This window comes from Lepidochelys kempii, chromosome 6, assembly GCF_965140265.1.
Source record: "Lepidochelys kempii isolate rLepKem1 chromosome 6, rLepKem1.hap2, whole genome shotgun sequence".
Taxonomy (NCBI): domain Eukaryota; kingdom Metazoa; phylum Chordata; order Testudines; family Cheloniidae; genus Lepidochelys; species Lepidochelys kempii.
The window spans coordinates 50184882-50204068 of record NC_133261.1 but is presented as its reverse complement, the minus strand read 5'-3'; positions in this window follow the sequence as shown (position 1 = coordinate 50204068).

Here is a 19187-nt window from a genome sequence, read left to right as displayed (position 1 = left end):
TAAGTAAAAAGAAAAAACAACAACAACAACAACTCACTTTTTCGTATTGTTTCAGTGTGAGTTTGGGGGGATAATTGAGGATGATTCTTAATTTTCTTCAAATGAGTTAATCCATCTCTAGACCACTGTACAATGATGTACAATAGGAAATGGAGACTTCACAAAGCTTCTGAGTAGTGAAGGAGTTTTAAGCCATGATTCAGCAAAATACTCCAAGGCATGTACCTAATCTAAAGCTTTCACATTATTAAAGTTAGGCATGTGCAAAAGTACCTTGCTGAATTGGGGTCCATGTGCAGACTCTTTACCTGTAGCAGATATTACTGCTGACAATGTGGAAAGGTTAAATTTATCATTGCTAGCATCAGCATCAGTGCCTGCATATACGAGTGATAGGCACTTCGGAAATGAGGATAAAAGGGTAGATGATAAGTAAATAAATAAACAACAATAATAAAAATAATAACTCCAAAAACCATGCTAGACACCCTACAAACATATTGCTCAAAAGAGTTCACCATCTAAATGCCCACCATAGACACAGATTTGATTGATGGTAATGATACTGTGATGCATGCTGCATTATTTTGCTGTCACAAGTAAATCCATGCCCCTCATCAATTGGGCATCCATATTCAGCTTTGCTGACCTATAACAATTTCTTATACTTTGTTTAGGTGAGATGTACTAAAACTTGGTAACTTGCAAAGTTAACTTCTGCACATTTAAAATATTTAAATCCATTCACTCTGCAGACTTCCATCTCTCAAGCCATTCTCTACTCTTTGGACTCCTTATTTATTTTTTCTCTGATCTCCTGCTCTCCTCTCCTCAGAGGGTGGAGTTTAACATGCCATTGAGAAGATAGCATACATACGAACTCCCTCAAACATAAACACACTTAAGGAACAGATTCATCACACTGTGTTTCAAAATGTGAAACTGCATTCCATCTGATCCCTTATCCAGTGGTTGTTAGCTTAGATGTTGAATGGACTTTCCTTAAAGTGAAGATTATGAAAACATACAGAGTGCTCAACAATGATTCATCAGCTCCTAAAGTCACTCTGATGAAGAGCATTTGAGTTTGAAGTGACTCAGGCTTGGAACTTTCAGAATGTTGTGTAGGAATTTGCCACATGGAGTCTGCAAAACAGTCTTCAATGATTTCCTTGATGACTAAGAAGTGCTAAGTTTATGTGACTAAGAAACTTAGATAGGCTAGCTCATTTATTGTGATTTTTAACGTATTTAAGTTACATAAACTGTTCATAATTAAGCCCATTTTGCAGACTATAGATCTGATTCTCCTCTCACCTGTATCAGATTTACACCAGTGTAACGTCATTGACTTCCACACACTCACTCCAATTTACACCAGTAGGAGGGAGAGAAGAATCACACCTCATGAGCTTTTGTCTGTCATTGGTTTACAGAATACAATAGATTCACTCAAACACTACATCATGATAAGGCGGGTTATTGCTATTATTCCTTGACCTATTCTCGCCGCCAGTGCAGCCAGAATTGTTTAAACTTGTAAATCAGTGGGTTTAAATTGCCAGCCTTAGCCTGACGATTTTGTTTACTGCCCTCTTGTGTAGTGTCTCCTTGAAAGATTTAATGATTATTTTAGATTATTCATATAATAGTATCTACTTATTTTTTTACTCCATTTTCTTGATAGTCCTGCATTATTTTGATGGTGGACTTATATATATACGAGAGAGAGAAATCTGTCCTGTATTATTCAGGGCAGTCAAAGATGATAGTCAAAAGGACCATCTAGTGGCTAGGGCACTAGCTTAGGACTCAGAAGTTTTGGGTTCAATATCTGGCTCCACCACACATGTTTACTGTAACATGAATACATAATTTAATCTATGCTGTGCTTCAGTTTCCTATTTGTAAAATGAAGAAAATACTTGACTATGGTGTCATGAAGACTAACTGAATTATTGTGAAGTGCTCAGATTCCATGGTGTTGAGGCCCACGAAAGAATCTAGACACATGAGTGTCTCTTAAAATCTATGAATATGGTTTTTAAAGAGTTGACTGATGGCTGATCTGAGTTTCTGAAGTGAAATGCAGCTTGTTTAAATTGAAAAAAAAGTGTAAGAACACCATGAAGTGGTGATGAAGCATTAGAACAGCAGGAGTGGGGTGGTGGGAATGGCATCTCTGCAAATGATTACCAAACTCTGGATTGCTGATGTGGTCTTTGCAACAGCTTACGTATATGGAAGCATAGTCAGTCTGCTAAGCGGTGAATTCATATCACTTTCATTCAGTTGCCACCCATATGGATGCTTTGGGCTTCTTACATCATAGAGGTAACATCCCCTGTTAATTTTACCATGCGGTTGTTATTTAAATATATATGTTTAACATTTACATTACTTTTCAACATTACTTAGCCTCTTTATTAAAGGATATTGTATTATAGCTCTCCAGACCTTAATGTGTATTGGGCCAAGTTATGATCTCAATTACTTCCTGCAACCTCTTTGAAGTCAATGGACTGGGTCTTCAGTGGGTATACGTCAAGGTAGATCCACGGAAGTCAATGGAGTTATTCTGATTTGCACCAGCTGAGGATCTGATCTGATGTGAGAACTTCAGAATAGGGCACCAAAGTAGGTTTGCCAAAACTGTGTACCATAGGGCAAATGTGGTCTCTAACAAATCCCTAATAGCTCTGTAATATAATTTCTGGAAGTATCACTGTGAAAAAAACTTCTGTGAAAAATATTTCTGACTTGGTTGCCAAGGTCCTACTAGCCGGACTGGTGAAGGCTCTATTTGACATCTTACTTTCATGGTAACGTGTATCATCTCAGAAAAAATATTGATATATATTTCATGCCTGGACATTGATCATCGTATAAGATGAAAGAGCACAATTTAAATGAGCCCATTTTTCTGATCCCTGCAAATATTCTGTACCCCAGATGAAGAAGAACTCTGTGTAGCTCAAAAGCTTGTCTCTTTCACCAACAGAAGTTGATCTAATAAAAAATATTACCTCACCCACCTTGTCTCTCTAATATCCCAGATGAAACACTTTTGAAGGAGCTTCCAGACTTACAATGTTGTGGATCACATGGATACCTATTCTATCTGTGCATTAATGACAGCACTTGGCTTATGTTATAAACTTGTAAGTAAGTGGCGATGTTGTAGAGAAGGAACATTCCCATAATCATTTCATATGTTTTCAGCCTTTAAGTTTCTATGATGAAAATACAATATAATTATACACATGGGAGTTCTGGTTTGGAAGAGGTCCTGCAGAATTCTATGATAAAACAAGCCCCCAGCCACAAAAGTTACATACAGTGATTTGACAGTCAAACATATATAATCACTTATGCTAAATTAAAGGCAGTGTCATCATTTTAAAAGCTTCATATCGAAACCCATTATGTCATTTTTGGCCAACAAGTGAAAAATACTATAAATCTAACCAAAATGCTGCCTTGAATAAACTTTGAACAGATTTTTCCAAAAGGTGCTCAGGGTGGTCAATTATATAAAGAAACTGGAATGTAGAGAAGAGTACTTCAATAGGATTCTTGAAGGTGACATCATGGGATCCCTGTTGTATCAGATGAAGTCAGCACTCCTGGTTCTTTTTGCTCTAAATCAGTTTCTAAAGCCTGTAAATGTATCAGCAGCTTAAAGGCTGCTATAGCTAACCTTCATTCAGAACCATCTCATTATGGTAAAGCATAGAGCTTAATTTCTGTAAAATTACACATCTCACTCTATAGGTGGGATTTTTCATTAGTTTTTCCAGTTAAAGTATACATTTTTTTGAAATTCATTAACCTTATTTTCACTCCACCAAAAGTGATTCCCCTTTGTCTATGAAGTTCCTGGGCCAGATCCTCAGCTAGTGTAACTCAGTGTAGCTAAACTGAAGGCAATGGAACTATGCAGATTTACACCAGCTGAGGATCTGGCCCACAGCCAGTACAAGTATAAATTCACAAAGCATAGAGTCATGTGAAATAAGGAAGTGACCTTTGTCAAAAATATTTTGGAAAGGAAAACCAAAAATGATGGATGTACCATTGGGGCCGAGGGAGTGGAGCCTGACTCAAAGAAGACCTTGTAGAGCTGCCAACCTTTCCAACAAAACGTGCTGCTACCATAGAGGGTGGGGAGATTTCCCCATGGCAAATGTAGCCACACCAAGTGCCGTAATAACAAGTATGTATATTTTAATGTGCCATCTCATCAAAAACAGACTGAACCTCTAAACCATTTGAGTTTGGCCCATCACTGATTAACAGGGCTTGCATTGCAAACTCTCGTAACACTGGCAGTAGGCCATGCTAGTCAACAAGTGAGACAATATATTAGAAAGGGAAGGACCTTTTTTCAGAGACCTTGGATGCTTACTAAGGGCCTTATCCAAAGACCACTAAAGTCTGCAAGGTCAAATACTGAATAGTCAGGAAATTAGAAAGTTATAGGGTGAGCACACTGTGAACAGTTAACAAATAATAATAACTGGGAATAATAACTCAGCTCTGTTTCACATCCTGTACACTTTACATTTTATTGTATACATTATATCACAAAGAATAATATATTAAAGCTTACACTGAACCTAGGACGGAAGACTAGGAAACATGCATACTTGCAACAAGGCTCAGTTAAAACTGAGTGTGCAACATGACAGAATTAATATTGTAGGAGCAATATTGGTTATTGGAAATTTCTGACTTTCTAATGCTTTATCAGGAAAACTTTATGCTGCATTGCCCTCTCCCTCTCCCACCCCCCCACCCCCCACCCCGGCACCTTTTCTACCTCTGCAAGTAATTGACTTGATCATGTTAGCGTTCTTAGACCCAGCAAATACACAGTTGGGGCTCAGTATAGCTCTCACTTAAACTGATTCAACTCACTATTCTTCAGTGAGAAGCTGAACTACATTGATGCAAAATTTTAAGTTTCAAACTTCAGTCTTTTGCAGTTGTCGTTTGCTAAAACCTGTCTAAAAATAATTATGTTTTTGACTGAATTTTCAATTTTTCTCCCTCACTCGCACAGAACTAGAAAATGGCTGGTATTTTCCTCCAGCTTTTTGAAAAAGTTCACCTTTGGCCAGAGACTCCTGTTCTGGGATCTGCTAGAATACCACGTAGAATCTCATTAGCTCCCCATGGACACAGGGGTCTATGTTAGCAAATTTCACTGAAGAATGGGGCCCAATGATGGAAAATATTAGCTGAAACAGTGAATATTTTTGGATTTTTTGAGCATGTTAAACAGGTTTGTTTTGAAACTTTAATGAAAGCAGACATTATCAAGTGCCTCCTATTCTATGTAGCATTCTATATTACTATATCTACTGTTAGGTTTCAGAGTAGCAGCCGTGTTAGTCTGTATCCGCAAAAAGAAAAGGAGTATTTGTGGCACCTTAGAGACTTGCTTCATTGTGATGTGCACATTATTATTTATTATTATTATTATATTGCAGTATCTTATTACCATAACTCTTATCTTTCCTTACACCATCCTTCACTACTGTGTGCCATTCTCACATGGTGCCACATCTAAAACATCACAAGGTTTTCAGGACTGAGACCATGTCTTGTTCTAATTTACTCTGTAGGGCACCTAGCAAATTTCTGGGCATCATGCAAATTAATTAATTAATTGATACTATTTGTATTCTTGAAGTGCCCACAGTCTGCAAGGCACTGTTCACACATATGGAAAGAAGCTATCTTTGTCTTAAAAAGCCCCCAGTCTACTGCTACAACTGCTCATGTAAAGACCCTATTATAATGCACTTACACAAGGCTGGGGGAGTTAGGATAAATATGTATGTCTGACATTTTCCTGTTTAATGGCCTGATCTGTATTCTTTTCACACTACAATCTCCTGTTAATTTCAATGGGAGTTTGGGGTGTTCAAGGAATACAGGACTAATGAGGAAATTCTCAAATATAGCACTGCATTAATATAGGACTAATATGGTACTTCAAATTCAGACTTCTAAGCCAATATCATGCAGTGCCTACTGTAATCTTTTTATTGCCTTGAATTTTCTCATACATTTCCTCACGGTGCAGATTACTATATTTCTCTGATCTCTGACACTGAAAAACCTTAAGGAGCTTCGAGATCCATTCCATCTTTTTAAAAAGTCCCCCAGATAGTTGTTAAATAAGGAGAAATGTCTTTTGAAATGAAGGGAAGTAGTTGAGTTCTTTGGCCAATAATTAAAGAAGCAGACATTTTTAATCACTGTGGCAGATGGAGTATATCTTACAAAATATAGACAGTACATCAGCTGAAATCAGTGGCAGTTGTGGGTCCTCAGAACCTTTCAGGACCAGGCCCTTAGACCAGCTCAGCATAATTCTCTTTATTAAGCAGCAAAGATGCAGAACTCTCAGCAGCCAGAAGAGCTGGACTACATGAGATCTTGCTCCCTATCTTCCAAAGGCCTTCCCCAGACATAACTAAACACATTTCTATAGCATTCTCCCTCAGCCCCCAACTCCAGGAGTTCTGAGTCTGCAGTGATATCAGTCTCAATAGGCCTGTGGATATGCCTATTTTTTCTTTGGCTACATTTCCCCCATATATTTTGCAACCCTTCTTAGTAAATGGACATTTAAGGCCATTAAGGGGCAGGACTGAAGACTCTCTGAGTGAAGAATTCAAGCAGGTGTTTCTGCATTCCAGGGACAATGGGAAATGCCTGGATCACTTTTTCTCTTCCTCTCAGATGCAGATAGAGAAAGTAGGATGCCACAAAAGACACAATAGATATTATTCTCCTGTCACCCCTATAAAGAATAAAAAATTCGGTATGTTATTCTTAGTGTAAACATTAAAAATATCTCTCTGTACTTCAATGAGGAAATATCAAGGTTCAAAAATATTAATTCTAGGAATTTTCTCATTCTGTCCATAATCTCTCCCAACCCCCTGCTAAAATTCCACAAGCACATATTTCTGTCAGAATTTTTCAGGGATCAAGATGGTGGCACTTTGTGCCCTTCAAGACTGGGAACGTATATTTTTTTAAACTGGTCTTCCTGATTCATAATACTTTGGGCTAAACATGGTCTGAGATTTTGTCATTGCTTGAAGATAGCTCTTGACTCTAGTCCTTATTCAAAGCCCGTTGAAGTCAAAGGAAGAGGTATCATCACTTTTGCTGGGCTTTGTATCAGACCCTAACTCAGGAAAGCACTTAAACATGTACTTAACTCTGAGCATTTGCTTAAATCACATCGACCTCAAAGGGATTTAAACACATGCTAAAAGTAAAACACATGCTTAAGTGTTTGCCTAAATCAGGATGCTTTTTCAAAGCAGGGCCTTCATTAATAAAAACATATGAAAAAAAGGGAATTCTTCAGAAAAAAAGCCCTGGGTAGGCAAGGCATGGTGGGGAAGATTAACCATGTCATAGAGAGAGATCCAGACTTCATTAAAAGAAAATGCTTGGAGTCATCAGAAGATAAAAAATGACTCTACTGAGACTGTAAGCAGCTAGGAATAGGGACTTTGGTATCCTTACTTGTTTGTTAAGCACCTAGTACCAAACCCTTTCTGGACATGGGTGCCTAAAGTGAGGTATCTACATTCATATTTAAAGAAGTCACTTAAGTGGGAAATGTGGGTGCTCAGCATGTGTGAAAAAAGAATTAATCATGGTTTTGTGATTGTGATTTTTCAGGGTATCTAGTGATTATAAAAGTTTAAGAATTACCAGGTTTCTCAAGAACTTGTATAGCCAGAAGCATGCAGCACATTGCAGAGAACTCTGTTTGGGGCTGATTGTATATCCAGCGACACTGCAAAGGCCTTCAAAGAATTGAATAGTCATAATACAATGATTTAGCCAGTTTTACATACCTTTTCATATCCCTGGGAAATCCTTTGGACTAAAGCTGAAGCTGAAATTATAAAGAGAAATCTCTTCACTTTTGAAGGTGATGGGCAACTCTTATAGCAACAAATTTCAATTGACCACATACGTGTCCAGTGCATGGTCAGCTAAACTGAACTTCCAGTCTTTGGGCTTCTTCATCTGCTGTATTGATTTCCTTTGACTTTTTTTTTAAAGTTTTCAATTATGCGCAAAACAAATGAGTCTGTTTCTTTAGGTCCATTAATTATTACATTCCATTTACATTTTCTGTTTATTTTTTCCCCCTCTCTATGGAACCTATTGAAGGTCTGATGATTCAGAATGCTCTGGGAACACTATGTGGCTTTCCTTCTTGTTTGCCCATTGTAACAGAGCTCATTTTTCAGTGGAGGTTTCCCATTATTTTCAGGAAAAATGTGGTCAAACCCATGTACTCCCAAACCTTTTGATCTTCTGAATCCTCTTCATATCCCAGATAAAAAAGTCAGTGATTAAGACAGAGTTCCTAAAAGGACACATAGTCAGGCTTCTCTTTGACCAAAATGGTTTCCCAGTGAATCAAACCTTTCTCAGCTCAGGGGGGGCTCCACAATAGGCCCTGAAAAGATGGATAGAGCAATTGTCCTGTTTAGTGATCCACGAAAGGAAAGGGGTCCTTGGTGAAGGGAGACCTACACTAAGTCTGACCTGACACTGCAGGAGTAAGACAATAAAAGGTCAAGGAGACTAACGAGAGGAAAAATGCAGACAATAGGTGCCACAGCTAGCACACAGCTCCTGCCACACAGACTATGGGGCAGCAACGTTAACTGCCTCAGACATGTGAAGGGGAAGTGAAGCGGAAAGAACTTGAAGTTTCCTTCTTAAGAATTGTGGCCCAGAATCTTCAGGATTTACCCAGGCCTCACAAAGAGGTCAAAGTGACACAGCTAGACCTGAGATGAATAAAAAATAAAGATTAATCTAATTGGAGAGGAGAAAAAATATAGATGTTTTATAGGCTTGAACTAAAAAGGCAACAATTTATCAGTTAGCTTCTGCAGAAAGTTTTCAGGACACATTTTGGGAGTGAGTAGTAGGGGGAATTTTTGCCTAATTCTATAATTATGATGATGCTCATATATGTAAGGCTTTTTCTTCTTCTTCTTCTTTTTTTTTTTTTTGTATGAACAAAAAGATTCTGGGTTCACCCCTGCCCAGGCTTCAGCACAGAGAACTTCCTCAAGTACTTAGCAATTGTCTCTTTCTATATGTGAAAGAATCCTTGTTCTTGTGATCTGTCTGGAGACAAAAGGAGGAATCTTTGTGGCTTCTGCATGTATCCCTGTTGTCAATGGCATCTCCATTATCACTTCTTTGTAGCTAGGCCTTGCCCTCATTAAAGTGAACAGCCCCTTCCTACACAGGTTGGGCGAATACTCTAAATACTATTTTTGCATTATACGTAAACAGACCAATCTTTAGAGATGTTAACAACTGCCTGCTGCTCCCCAATAATGTTTAAAAGCTTAATCATAGGATACAGGAAGAAAATCTTCCCTAGTTCTATTTTTCATATAAATGGGGAAAGATTTTTGCCATTTAAATCACATTCTTCAGCTTTTCAGTGACCCTGTCTGATCTTTTGACTGGAGACATACAAGCACTGACATTTATCAGAGTATCATTTCCAGGATGTGAACTGGCAAGCGGAGGAAAGGTTTTACTAAGCTTTTCACATCTTCTTAAATACATCCTTTTAAAGATAAATAGAGCAATGCAAACACAGCCTTCATTTGTATGGTATCTTGTATAGCAACTTCATCCCCCAACCAATTTTTTTTTTTTACAAAGTTAAATAATACAATTACAGAGATAATGGACTGGAAATGTCAACTGGCGGGCAGAGCATGAGACTAGAAAGCAGGGTACCTGACTTCTGTTCCTAACTCTGCTGCTGGCTTGTTCTGTGACCTTGAACAAGTCACTAAATCTCTCCCTGTCTCAATTTCCCCAGATGAAAGATGGATAATAATACCCACCTTTTAAGGCACGTTGAGATCTTGAATTAAAAGTGCTATTTAAGTATTAATGGATACTACTGATTACATCTATTTTATTATAAATAACAGGGAGGGAAAAATTAAGGAGGTATGTGTTAGGGGACAAGCAGTAAGTTTTTCAGCTGATAGATGACTAGCAAAAAATACATAAAATACATTGACTCAAACAAAAACAAATTATTTTAAGAGCCATCTAGATTGGGAACTTTTAGGTAATGTCTTTGAGACTGGGGAAGGGAGTAGACAATATTCTCCTCTCTAGCTTTGATTCTTCTACCTGTGAAATTACCTAAGTTCAAAATGTGCGCCCACCCATCCAAGGAAGCCGGATTTCACACTGGAACTATTACTCTAAGTTTCCATATTCATAACTTTGTTTTGGTATTATTTTTCTTAGCTCTGCAGAACCGTAGGTGTGCATGGCACTTTACAGAAAATTTAAAGACAGGTTTTTGCCCCAAGAAACTTGCAATTGAAAGGTCTGCACTTGCTCCCTTTGAAGTCAGTGGAAAAACTTGCATAATTCTTGAAGGAATTCTACTCAAAACCAAATTGAAATGGGGCAAATCTTGAAATGGCCTGCATGAGGTTGTCAACTTTGTAGTTTAAAAATAAGGGTCTGTTTTTTTTAGCACTCCCACCCTAGCCCTCCTCCCAATATTATTAATGTGTTCAGATTTATATGGCCCACATGAGACCATGCCCCTAAAATTTAGTAAAGAGAGCATAAGTCTGACTCCATTTTATCTAAAAAGGGAGGCAACTGAAACAACAAAAACTACTTTCATAATAACTAGCTGTTATATAGCACTCTTCATTCATAGATGTCCAAGCACTTTACAAAGAGCAATATTTTTATCCTCATTTTACAAATGGGGAAAACTGAGGCACAGAGAGGGGATGTAACTTGGCCAAGGTCACTCAATAGGCCAGTGACAGAGCCAGAAATAGAACTTAGGTCTCTGAATGCCAGTGCATTGCACTATTCACTAATCCACACTGCCTATGTTGTGGTTTGATGAAAAGAAAAATAGTAAGGACTGGCTTACATGATAACATTTTACAGTACTTAAGCAGAGTTGTGTAAATCAAGTGAGATGGCACCATGCGGTTAGTCTCTAAGGTGCCACAAGTACTCCTTTTCTTTTCACAACTTTGTGGTTAGTGTAGAACAGAACAAATCAAACTTGGCATAGTCATGACTGGTTGACGCGATGTTGACCATGAATCATCCTGGCCTACATTGACTGTATGGTTGTGGTCAGCCTCAGGTTAGCTAACACAGTTCTTTACAAATATGCTGACATGTGACAACACTTTGTAAAGAAGACAAGCCCTAAAATCCATTGAAATTGAGCAATAAAGGTTAATTACTCTTATGCCCTCTCCTACTCCAGCATCACAACTATTCTGGGGACATTATGCATGTCCTTTGCTTTGTCTGTTTGTGTGGGATACGTTTCACTCACCATTTCTGAATGACCTTGTTTGTATTGTTACTTTTCATGACTCTGCTGTTCTTTAAATAGAGTTGGGAGTGTGCAACTATGTATAATACTATTAATAACAGTTTGTACTTATATAGTACCTTTCATCTGCTTATCTCAAGGTCCTTCACATATTATACTAATGAATTAAACCTCACAACAGCCCTGCCAGGTAGGGATTACTATCTCCACTTCACATGTGGATCAGTTTGCTGTTACATAGCTTACAGTTCATGACTTGCCCAAGGTCATGCAGGAAGTCTGTGGCAGGACTGAGAATAGAAACCAGATCTCCCATTCTCATTCCTTAACAAGACTATCTTTTCTGTTTGTGAAGCTAGTATGCAGTTTATATAGCTTTACACATGTATTTTAAAGAAGTAAAATTTCAAAGATCTAACTGTTCTGAACAAAGGCTTATACATAAATGATAAAGGTCTGCATTCTTGAAAACTTGTAAAAACTGCTCACAGATTTGCATGCCTAATTGGTGCAGACAATCACAGTACTGCCCATACAACCAATTTTGTGCATGCAATTTTCTAAAAGTTTAGACCGGGAGAAAGGTGAAAGAAATGGTTTCGAATAGAACACTTGTACAGTGTATATATTCGGATTAGATCTGAACCTAAAATTAAGGATGTTTGAACCTGGGATTTTGGATTGGGCCTGATATACACCGTCTGCAGCCTTTGTTATGCACTAGATCATTTTAATACATTGTCTTAAAATGTATGATGCCTTGTATTTATCTTCAGTAAATAAACAATGAATTTCTCATCAAGGTGTTTAGGAAAGTAAACAGGTAAGTTGATCAATATTTTGTCCTGTAATACATCCATATGCTTTTGTTTTTACAAGTCAGACACAATTAGAAAGCTTTGACATGTATAAAACGTTAAGGCTGTTTTATTTTGCTAATGACAGTTGTCCTCTGAATCCTGTTCAGTTAAAAACTTGATTAATTAACAGTTGTTAGTTAAAGATATGCCAAACTTTGTCACACATGAGAGTTTGGGTCATATTTATATAGGAATCTTTGATGGAAGTTTTCCCTGAGTAAGGCTGAATAAGAATTGAATTGAGATTTTAGGATTTGACCTGTTGAAAATATGTATAAAACCTATATTTAAAAGATTCATAAGCCCACCCATCTCTGAAAGTTCCTCTGCTTTATTCTCACAGTGGAAGTTTACGAACTGCTACTGTCTAATCAATAGTGTAGAAAGAAGGTAGGGCCAGATCCTTAGCTGGTGTAAATCAGTGTAGCTTCTCTGTCTTCAACAGATCTGTACCAATTTACACCAGATGAGGATATGGCCCATAGGCTTCAAGATGCCAAATATGCCATTTTCGTTTGCAAAGTCTCAAGTAAAAGGATGTGTGCAACAGATAGAAAGCCTTCTTTAAGCCTGGCGGTTCTTAGTGAAGGGGATCTTTTTTATTTCTTTTCTTTTTTCGCTTCATCAAGTCCATTCCTCGCTTATCTGATAATGAGTGGGGAGTTGTTAGTTAATTCTTGACAAAACACTATAAATTTACAAAAATGAAAATCTTTAACAAGGATTGAAAGGAAATCATTGATTCATGGAGGGAGTCTCAGTTAACTGTGAATTAATTAAATTATATTACAGGGATAAGCACAGGCTGAGAGATGAGAAAATCTGGATTTTTCCAGGAGCAGGGTTATTACTGGACTGAGGCTTGTGGGTAGAGTGATAATAACACCCCAGACATCTGCATATAGTGCAAAAAAAAAAATCTCTTTGGCAAATGTTGAAATGTTACAAGTGAAATACAACTAGCTAAGTGTCAACAATTGTTCAAGGGATATTGTTCAAGACAAAATTTACACCCACTATTCAGGCATTCTCCCAGACCCACTAGTCAGGTATTTACTTTGCCACACTTAGCCCAGTCATCATTTAATATATGGGGCTAACATGTCATGTAGACAATTCTGCAGTTACTCAGTGGGACCACACTTATTTTGCAGTTAAACTTATATACTTTTTACGTGATAGTAGAATATTTAGATAAAAATGTTTTCAGCTACAATTGTCTTGAGTGTAGTAATGCAGTAGCAGTCAGTAAATTGGTGCCGTTGGCAATTGGTGCAGTGGAAGCTGGTAAATGATAGGGCTGCAGGTAGCAATCTCCACATCATCAAACCCTCATTAGCTGCTTGATCAGATTTTCAATGTAAAAACTGGGACACTGTGATTGGAAGGGGACAGAGGTTGCCACAGGGAAGTATTTTGTTGGGAGTTAAGGGAGGTTGGCAAGAAGCAGGAAGAAAAAGGGTTGCCCTCTCTCGTCTGTCTCTCTTACCCCCACTATCCAGAAAAACAAGGAGCAGAGAAAGTAGGTGATCTGAAATAACTCCACCCACAAGTCTGTAATTCCCTGCTCTGTGCTTCTTTCTTATTTTGCAAGGGCAGAGGCAGACAGTTCTACATCCTGCCTCTGTGGAGCTCACCCTACTAAAGCCTCTAAATTCTGATCTATGCCCCCTGAAACCCAAGTACCGCAGAGTGTCAGATAGGTGTACCCTATCCTGAAGGGGCTAACATAGATGTAGTTCCATAAGGAATTGCCCAGTGGTAGCAGGTAATACCGTAATAATAATATTTAGGTCTTACATAGCCCTCTTCTTTAGTAGATCCCAAAGCAATTTCCTAAGGGGATAAGTATCATTATCCTCATTTTACAGATGGGGACACTAAGGAAGAGAGACTGGCCCTAGATCACCAGGCCAGCAGTAGACCTGGGAATAGAATCCAGATTTCCTGAACTGTAAGCCAGTGCTTGATCCACTAAATTATATTGCCTCCAAAAGAGTTTCATTGTCTACTGTGTAGTTACCCTACAGATCCCAGAACAGCTCTCTGAAGCAGTAGCTTCTGGGAAATTGTGAAAGGACTTGTGGGAGATCAGGTCAAACTCCCACAATTCCCAAAAGACAGTCCTTTAAGTCCCTGGAATTAGTGCAATTCCCAAATTGTCATCTCAAAATGGAAGCCAGAATGAACAGCTCTCACTACTTGCTCAGCACGAAGTATTTTTGTTTCAGCTTTGGAAAATAGTTGAGAGGCACCTGCATTTGCTATGGCCAAGTGGAGGAGGATGTCCCACCTGCACAGAACTGGACACCAGTAACTCACAAAGTTATTGCAGCAATGATTACACATCCTACCCAAGCCAGAGCCATTCAGTCCCTGAAAGTGACCTGCATTTTCTGGAGATCCGCTTTTGGTCCAGGCCACAGACTGATGAGCTGTCCTTGAAACCTGACTGAGCAGCAGTGGCTTCATAAGAAGGGAAGAAAACTTTCTGCAGCCATTTGGTAAGCTATCCTTGACTTTACAGCAGCTATCATTAGGTTGAGAGCTCTGATTGTTGTGGGAAAGAGAGTGGTGATTGCCGTCTAGAAACTGACAACATCAGATAGTTATCAGTCAAATAGGTGCCAGTCTGAGTTGGGTACTGTTGCTTTGGAGATGAACATGAGAATAGATAGCATTTCAAAGGCATGTGATCAATGTGTCTAATGTGACAAAGTCCACTGAGGGATTTAAGCATTTTAAATTCCTAAACTGTGCAGGAGCTATTAAACGAACCCATGTGCCCACAACGGCCATTTTTCTCAGAACATAACAACGGGCATAGTGGATCAGACCAATGGTCGTTCTAGCCCAGTATCCTGTCTGACAGTGGCCAATGCCAGGTGTCCCAGAGGGAATGAACAGAACAGGCAATCATCAAGTGATCCATCCCCTCTCACCCATTCCCAGCTCCTGGCAGTCAGAGGTGAGGGACACCCACAACATGAAGTTGCATCCCTGACCATCTTGGCTGATAGCCATTGATGGACCTGTCCCCCATGAACGTATCTAGTTCTTTTTTGACTCCCGTTATAGTTTTGGCTTTCACAACATCCCCTAGCAAAGAGTTCCACAGGTTGACTGTGCGTTGTGTGAAGAAATACTTCCTTTTGTTTGTTTTAAACCTGCTGCCTATTAATTTTATTGGGTGACCCCGGTTCTTGTGTTATGTGAAGGAATAAATAACACTTCTTTATTCACTTTTTCCACCCCATTCACGATTTTATAGACCTCTACCACATCCCCTCTCTCTCTCATATCATCTCTTTTCCGAGCCGAAAAGCCCCAGTTTTTTTAATCTCTCCTCATACAGAAGCTGTTCCATATCCCTAATAATTTTTGTTGCCCTTCTCTGTACCTTTTCCAATTCTAATATATCCTTTTTGAGATGGGGTGACAAGAACTATACGCAGTAGTCAAGGTGTGGACGTACCATGGATTTACACAGTGGCATTATAATCTATTCTGTCTTATTATCTTTCCTTTCCTAATGGTTTCTAAATAAGAACATTTTGCAAAAAATTATTAAAATTCAGTTTTTGAAATGAATCTAGAAAATGAAATTTTTTTAATTTGTTGTTTTTATTTTTTTAGTTTATCATTTTTCCTTTTTATCCCCTTTCTCTGTTTCCTCCTCTTACACACCCACCCCTCAACTTCTGTGGCAAAGTGTAAAAAGGAAAAAATGGGGGACAAAGGGAATGAAAGGAAAAAGGATGAACAAGGCATTATTATAATACCTGTCTGTTGCACTTTACATAATGTATGTAAAAGCAAAGGCAAGGGCTTCAACACGCAGTGCAATAAGGAGGCAGCATGACTTGCAGTAATATATACACAGATGGACATACAAACTGTTGGATCTGAGGCTGTTACCAATATTACCATAGCCTGTGATCAGTGTGCTGCCCACTTATAAATACTCTGGGCACACACCTTCAAACTAAAGTTGTGTAATTCGGTTTGCATCGTTCACATCAGGGAAACTAAATGTTACAATTTTTAAAAAATGTGGAGTTATTTCTTGCTATGTTGATGGGGGATTTCTCTTTTCTTTTAAAATAAGTATTAAATATGAGCTTTCTTAATTGTTCTGTTAATTTAATTTGTATGGTGAAGGATTTTATAGTGTCTAGAGTTATGTCTGTGTTGAGGCAATAATAATTAGGAACAATGCTATGTAGTGCCTTTGTGTGCCTTAGTGGTGGGCTTGTACTTTTGTTGCTGGTAAACATTTATTTTTCCTATGGTTTCATAATCATTTGCAATGGTGAGTTTATGGAGGAGTGATTTGTTGTTGCATTAATGTTAAAGAACAGTATGATTGATGTACTCATTATACAACAACATTTTTTTCCATAATGTATTAGATCATACAAACACAAATATGCAGGCCAGCTGCAATATCAAATCAGTGTAACATATTTATAAAAATAAGGTCAGTAGGGATTGCATTTCACAGGGGAATAAAATGCTTGTCTTATGGATTCCAGTTGTCTTTCCCTCTATCATGCAAAGGGGTGGAATGCCTTGAGATTGGATCTACCAGACAGCTGGTAGGGGGCAATCTTGTTGGTATTAGAATCTTGAGTAACTGGTTTATATTGGGCAAGTGGTGCAGGAGCCAGTTGTTGGGACAACTCTTCTCTTCTCTTCTCTTCTCTTCTCTTCTCTTCTCTTCTCTTCTCTTCTCTTGCCCATCCCTCATGGTGTCTGAGCCCCTCTGTTATCTTTTTTTGGAGCTCCTAGGTACTTATTAAACAGTCACTTTGGAATTGTGTCCTAGAGTGTCATTTCCCTCTCATTCTGGGAATAGTCCAGCTTAAGTTCCTTGTCCTGCTGCATGAACCTGTTCTGTCTGATGTAAGTGGTCCTGATTTGCACCTTCCTAATTGAGACCATTCAGACCAAGTCTCTCTGCATGTCCAGCAAAATGTTTTCCTTGGTTTTCCTTTCCTAGCCCTCAAGTTAATCTGTACCTATGTGGATACCATTCACCTGGTCTGATGTACCTACTTGGGTAGAATTCACCTGACCCCATGTAGCTCTCGGTGGTACATGGTGGCCACTACATGAAAAAAATAAAAAGAAGAAATGACAGGGTTAATAACTATAGGGGAGGTTTTCAAAATCTTCTAAGGGATTTAGGAATACAAGTCCTGTTGAAAGTCAACAAAACTTGTGCTTTAAAATCCCCCAGGTGAAAATAATTTATCCATCCCTTGGAATACCAGGAAATTAAAGTAACAATTAAAGTTCAGTTGCAAATTCCAGTGGTTTCCTGCAAGGTACTTTAGCTTGGGCTTGAGATAAAGGGCACACAGTTAGATTTCTCACACAAATCTTATAAGAAGGAGAGCTGGAAGGGCAAGAAAATTGAGGGAATGGAAGCTCTGATGATGAGAAAGGGACTTGTGGGAGGCTAATCACAATTACTCATTGCAGGCAAACACAAACCTCAAAAACATGACTGTGTTCTTCTTGCCCTCTGTGTGGAGGGTCCCAGCAACGGACAGAAAAGCTGTATGAGATTTTGTGGGAGTGCAAGGAAATATGCACTTCCTGAAAGAGTAGAGTCAAGTAAAATATAGCCTTTCTGTGTTTAATTTAGAAACCGTATTGGCATTGATGTTACTGGAATGGATGGATCCAGAATGCTAAATATGAACAAAACTCTACCACAAGCACAATGTGTATCAAAGTTGATCTGGTTTAGCATTTCTAGGATTTTTTTTATCTTGACAAATTTTGGAACACTTTCCGACTTAATTAGCTCTTTAAAGATACCCTCTACAGTACAAAATGTCAGTTAGATCAACTACTGTAACTTTGTAAAATTCCAGACATGGTTTTGGTCTAACAAGCATAAATCTTTTTCAACTGTTATAATTTGTGTCAATCACAAAACAGTGAAATGGTCAAATCAGAAAAGCACAAATCAAGCCACACAACAAGGACATAATTTAGACTTTAGTTTGGCAATTCTTTTTCTATTTGGTATGTGAAATATTAATTGACCATGAGCAGCCAGTTATTAAATGCTTCTGAAGGTGGTTTCTTTGAAAGCCAATGAGAGTAATATCAAATACACTGTCTTCCTGCTTCTGAAAATGTATTTTCTCATGAAACAACTAAAATAACTGAGAAATATGGTTACAAGCTCCTTGATAATGCTGGATCAAGATTTGGCCTTGTATTAGAAGTAATCATTGTGAGTTAGTGGAGTTTCAAACAGCTGGAGCCTTCTGTCTGAGCTGCTGTTTTGAAACGTAATTTTTTTCTGGGACTTTGGTCTTGATTTTCTGGTCTACGTGAAATAGGCAAAACATTTACATATCTCATAGGACACCCCTTTCTTAGGATCTTGGGAAGTTACTGAGGGAGTTCTATTCTCAATTCTGCCAACGAATGAAATGTCGAACTTTGGGCAAGTCACCAGACCTTTCCACTCATGAGCGGCACGTAATGGAGGCTGGGGGAGACTAAGCATGAGCTGAGAAGAGGAATAGAAAACTTCTCAGAAGTTCTCAGAAGCCAGTCACAGTCACTAGCAGAGTACCTCTTCCTTTGTATACTCAGGGGGTCAAAGCATCCAGGTTTCAGGTAGGGTGACCGGACAGCAAGTGTGAAAAATCGGGACAGGGGGAGGTGGGTAATAGGAGTCTATATAAGAAAAAGCCCCAAATATCGGGACCGTCCCTATAAAATCGGGACATCTGGTCACCCTAGTTTCGGGGCCTCGAAGAGCTGCAGTGTTCAGGAAGTGAAGGAGGCTAGACCTGCAAGGGTCAAGAACTTAGAATCATAGAATCATAGAATCATAGAATATCAGGGTTGGAAGGGACCCCAGAAGGTCATCTAGT